The sequence below is a fragment of the Lepus europaeus genome, chromosome 21, assembly GCF_033115175.1.
Source record: "Lepus europaeus isolate LE1 chromosome 21, mLepTim1.pri, whole genome shotgun sequence".
NCBI classification, from domain to species: Eukaryota; Metazoa; Chordata; class Mammalia; order Lagomorpha; family Leporidae; genus Lepus; species Lepus europaeus.
This window is the reverse complement of record NC_084847.1, coordinates 53,878,502-53,884,501: the sequence shown is the minus strand read 5'-3', so window position 1 is coordinate 53,884,501 and position 6,000 is coordinate 53,878,502.

The following is a 6,000-nucleotide window of genomic DNA, read 5'->3' as shown; positions in this document are numbered from 1 at the left end:
AAAGCAGTAGAGGATGGCCCAAGTCCTTGGTCCCCTGCACCCACATGGGAGACCCGGAAGAAGCTCCTGAATCCTGGCTTCGGATCAGCGCAGCTCCGGCCATTGAGGCCAACTGGAGAGTGAACCAGTGAATGGAAGACCTCTCTCTCTCTCTCTCTCTGCCTCTCCTTCTCTCTCTGTGGAACTGTGCCTTTCAAATAAACAAATAAATCTTTAAACAAAAGAATTTATTTATGAGTTTTTATCTTTTTGGAAATAAAAAGGTTTAAAAAACAAAACAATTACAGAAATGGTGATTTTTGTTATGTCCTGATTGCTTAATTGTTCTCTATAAATGTGCGGGCCAGCACCAGTCGAACGGAACCTGAAGGAGGGAGTGGGAATGAAAAGAGGGACAAGGGTGCAGAGAACGGAGCCAAGGCAACAAGGCTGATCAAGGCTCGTTTATTCCAGCGTCTCAGCGATATTTTATACATAACCAGCTGCAGCTCAAGGCAACACGGAAGTTAACAACACAGGCAAGCAATTTATCAGGCGTTCTGCCACACAGTCATAACACAGTTAATTTTAGCGGAGCGTTCTTGTTTGATCATTCTCCTTCAGCATGGGAGTACGGGACTTTCTCGTCCCAGGAATCCCACCAGCCACGATTGACCTTGACTTGTCTGTGACTTGTCTATGGGCTGCCTACATCTCCCCCTTTTTTATTTAATTGAGAATGGCCTCTGTCTTAGGTTGCCCTCAGTCATCCCTGTCCTTACCCGTCATCGGTAACTCTGGCAGCTTGGCCTAGAGCCCTGTCTCAGGTTGGCACAGGATGCTGAGTGTCTTACCCGTCTCTGAGGACCATTCCAGCCTGACATTAGGCGAGAGATGAAACATACAGCCAAATATCAATTATTTTTTATTACAAAGGAGGTTTGGTACAAAGTTTTAAATGGTGAATCTCAGTCCATACAGACTGTAGCAAAGTCAGCACAAATCGCAGAACACACGGAAAACATCCCATACTAAGTAGGAAAAGCAGTAGCGGTCCAGCCAACATTAATAACCAAGGAATCCACTGAAACCCTCCAAATGAATAGTGGGTTAGTAATAAACATATGTTGCATTTCAGTCTTAAGTTTATCAATTACAGACTCTATACATGGCACATTGTTAGTAATGTTAAAACAACATCCCCCAGGTACACATTTACAGCTTATATGATCTTTTAACAGCAAGCAATTGATAGCTGCGCGGTTTAAAAGCACTCCTGAGCGAACTTGGCCCAATTCTTCGGCTATATTGGACAGTCCAGTAGCAGTAAGATTAATTGTTTTGGTCACTAAACACGCAAGCCTTCGCAGTCCACGGTTATTTCCAAAGGCCAGTCCAGGAACACTTACTACTGGTACAGCCATGGCAAGGGCAGTGTCCTGTCCTATTAGGATGACGTTGCCATTACAGTCTTCAGGTAAAGCATGCCGCTGACGCGCTCTGTCCGACGCTGTAAATACAGATGTCAGCATCGGGGCCACACGGCCCAGGGAGCAATTGCGGAAGTTATCAGAGGCTAATGATGTAAAGGCATATTGGCTGCATAGAAAAACCCATCCCTTAGGAGCCCGCATCCCATTCCAGCACCGGGTCAGGTCCATTCCATTGATTGGTGATAGGATCCCTCCATTTAACCATTGCTCTTTTCGCAGCTGGTTTTTTTTTTGGTTTTGTTTTGTTTTTTGTTTTTTCAGGCAGAGTGGATAGTGAGAGAGAGAAACAGAGAGAAAAGTCTTCCTTTGCCGTTGGTTCACCCTCCAATGGCCACTGCAGCCGGTGCATCTCGCTGATCCGAAGCCAGGAGCAAGGTGCTTCTCCTGGTCTCCCATGCGGGTGCAGGGCCCAAGGACTTGGGCCATCCTCCACTGCACTCCCGGGCCATAGCAGAGAGCTGGCCTGGAAGAGGGGCAACTGGGATAGAATCCAGCGCCCCGACCGGGACTAGAACCTGGTGTGCTGGTGCCGCAAGGCGGAGGATTAGCCTGTTAAGCCACGGCGCCGGCCTTCGCAGCTGTTTCTAAACAATTAGAATTTAACAGAGACATCAAGAGAACATAATAGATTACTTTAACTCATTGCTTTAACAGAGGATCAGATTTTGATTTTATGTCAAAGAAAATAGACTAATAGTTTTGTAACCAAAAATTTCTTCTTCCCATAACATTTTGTAACTTTCTCACACCTTCTGTAACTTACTCAAACCTTTTTTTTTTTTTTAATTTCAGTATGGCGTAAACTAGCCATTAAGAAAAACAATTTTTACAAACCATGTCCTTCCTTTATTTAAAAACATCTTTTCCTTTTAACTTTCCTTATCAAGAACACACTTTTACACTTGTGACCTTTCACATCAAAGTGATGGGATCTGGGACTGCAGCAGTCAATGGGAGAGTAACTTTGTTCAATTTCCTGTAATCCACAGTCATTCTCCAGGTTTCATCTGATTTCTTAACAGGCCAAATTGGATTATTCTTTTAGTGGTTATGGAAATCATCACTCCAGTATTAACATAATTTTTTACTGTTTTAGATGTTTTCTCATGTCCACCTGGAATTCTGTATTGTTTACACTGAATAACCTTAGTTGGCCCTGGCAGTGGTACAGGAGCTTGATATAATTTTTTTACCACTATCTAGCAGTTTGACTCCAAAGGGCAACATTTTCTTTTTCCCAATTTACATTTATCCTGTACCGCTTTTTTCTAATTGTCTGCACATGCATCAGTATGCCGATAACAAAATCCATCCTCACCTCCCCAAAGCCTATAGTTCATCCCTCTTTTCTACCGGCACAGATTGCAAAACCTCAATAACTTGTGGAGACTGTGCACTCCGTAACTTGCCATCCCAATTCTCACTCAATCCTGAGCAGAGAGCCCATTCCTTCGCCAAACTGAGGGTCTTTTCAGCCAGGAACATCACAGGTTACACATGTAACTTTAGTTTTCTTTTTAAAGAAAGGCATTGCTTTGTATACTTGCAGATCCTGCGGACTATTCCAATTTGTGACAGCAAATTACTTTTCAGCTGTCTGCTGTGCACAGACTTAGTTATTTTAGTTTAATCTGCAAGAAATATGCTGCAAGCCTTGTAGTGCACACTAGAATTATTTAGAGAAAAGACGGTAAAGGAGCATAGATTAACAGAATGTTGCAATAAACATGGCTCCATTGCTTTAATGATACTATAGCAAGAAGGTCCACTGATCCCTGTAGGGAGGGCCTGAGGCTGGCCCGGCTTCCAGCTTCCTGGACTCTGTTTTTTAATGAATTACCTTCTTTATCAGTTTTGGAGTGACATTCATTGGCCCAATGCCTTCCCTTTTAGCACCAGGGGAAAATCCCAGGAGGAGCCTTATTTTGATTTTTGACTTTTGGACAATCTTTGTACATGTCCCTGTTGCCCACATTTATAGCACCCTATATTGGTTATGGGGTTATTGGGCATAACCTTCCTTGTTGATTTTTTGTAATGACGTACCATGCAGAGCAGCAGGTCCTGAATGCCCTGTTTCTAAGTGAATCCATTTTGCTAATCCCTCATCAAAGGAACTGTCACAGAACACCTCAGTCACAGTAGCCAATTGATCCATGCCCGTGTTGTACTTCGTTTGGTAGAATTTACAGTACTGTGGGCATCACTAGGCAATCTTCACACAGCACCGGAAAAGGATCCATACTGAGAATCAAACATCATCAGTAATCATCACGGGCACGTTTAACGTTCAGTTCAGCTTGACTGCGTGTTCCCCCGGGATGGAACAGCAGCAGCAGAGGCTTGCTCCAGCTCCCCCTTAAAGCCCCCAAGGACAAGGGTGGCTCATTGCCAAGATTTTAGGCAAGCAGTGTCTCAGATCTTGGCCAGAGACAGGAAGCATGCCCACCTGTTTATTAGAAACATTCCTTTTTTTGTTTGTTTTGTTTTTGTTTTTGACAGGCAGAGTGGACAGTGAGAGAGAGACAGAGAGAAAGGTCTTCCTTTGCCGTTGGTTCACCCTCCAATGGCTGCCGCGGCCGGTACACTGCAGCGCACTGATCTGAAGGCAGGAGCCAGGTGCTTATCCTGGTCTCCCATGGGGTGCAGGGCCCAAGCACTTGGGCCATCCTCCACTGCACTCCCAGGCCACAGCAGAGAGCTGGCCTGGAAGAGGGGCAACCGGGACAGAATCCGGTGCTCCGACCGGGACTAGAACCCAGTGTGCCGGCGCTGCTAGGCGGAGGATTAGCCTGTTGAGCCACGGCGCTGGCCCAGAAACATTCCTTTATCCTTCTCCTGGGGAACTGGCCAGGCTCCTAAGGAGCAGGAGAAGGTCATCCGGCAGCAAAGTTACTTGTCTACCAGAGCTGAACCTAGATACAAGCCTTTCCATCCGAAAAATCTGTCCTTACATTTGGCCCTAGGGTTGCCTCGAGGGGTAGACATAATTAACACATCATAAGAATACAATACAGGCCTGCGCCTTGCAGCACACTGGGTTCTAGTCCCTGGATTCTATCCCGGTTGCCCCTCTTCCAGGCCAGCTCTCTGCTATGGCCCAGGAGTGCAGTGGAGGATGGCCCAAGTCCTTGGGCCCTGCACCCGCATGGGAGACCAGGAGAAGCACCTGGCTCGGAGCTTCGGATCAGCGAGATGTGCCGGCCGCAGCGGCCATTGGAGGGTGAACCAATGGCAAAAAGGAAGACTTTTCTTTCTGTCTCTCTCTCTCTCACTATCCACTCTGCCTGTCCAAAAAAAAAAAAAAGAATACAATACAAATTTCTCATACAAGTATACATCCAGCGATCAAACACAATAATATTCAATGTGTTTTAAGGATAAATTGAAACATATCTGAGGGGGAATTAGCCTCTTGTTATCTGTAACTGTTACATTTTTGCAGGTTTGTGGAATCTTAACTATTTGCAGCATATTTTGATTTACATTCTTTTGTAAAGCAAACCACGCATAATCTGTCCAAGTATTCCTATCAATAATAGGGGTAGAGTTAGCACATAATACAGAAACAGAATGGGTAGTCTGGACACTTTGTCACCACAATTCCTCATTTCACATAGTAATATTAACTTTATAACAGATAACATTTACTTCAACTGAACTATTCAAATGCAGGGTGGGGGTGTCCAGTGTACACTGATCTATATTTTTTACTCCCAGTGTTTCTTATCCACAACACCCTCTTCAGCAAACCAAGGACTAATTTTTTCAACAGCACTGATAAATTGCTCTACGGGTTTGTTTCCTTAACCCTATTCTCTACATCTGCAATAAAGTTTTTACAGCCTTTGTCATGGCTTGCTTTGTTTCTTTAAATGCACATTTAAATCTTTTCCGAGCAAATCCCAATGTTGCTTATCCAGGACTCCTCCTTCAGCAAACCAGGGACTGACTATTCCTATGGCATCAATGAACTGTTCTATGGCTCGCCTTTTAACCCTATTCCCTGCTCCCTGCGTCTGTAATGGAGTCTTTATAGCCTTTATCACGGCCTGCTTACCTTGTACTTGTCCCATAATGTCCCTTTCACACCCATCCGAGGCAAGTGGTATTGGGTACTTACCGTCTTCCTCTCATTATTCGGTTGTCGCTGCAGCCTTTCTGGCGGGGTTCCTCACATTGTCCCTCGTATTCAGGCCACCTGCATGGGCCAGCCTCACCTGTGGGACGGAACCTGAAGGAGGGAGTGGGAATGAAAAGAGGGACAAGAGTGCAGAGAACGGAGCCAAGGCAACAAGGCTGATCAAGGCTCGTTTATTCCAGCGTCTCAGCGATATTTTATACATAACCAGCTGCAGCTCAAGGCAACACGGAAGTTAACAACACAGGCGTTCTGCCACACAGTCATAACACAGTTAATTTTAGCGGAGTGTTCTTGTTTGATCATTCTCCTTCAGCATGGGAGTACGGGACTTTCTCATCCCAGGAATTCCACCAGCCACGATTGACCTTGACTTGTCTGTGACTT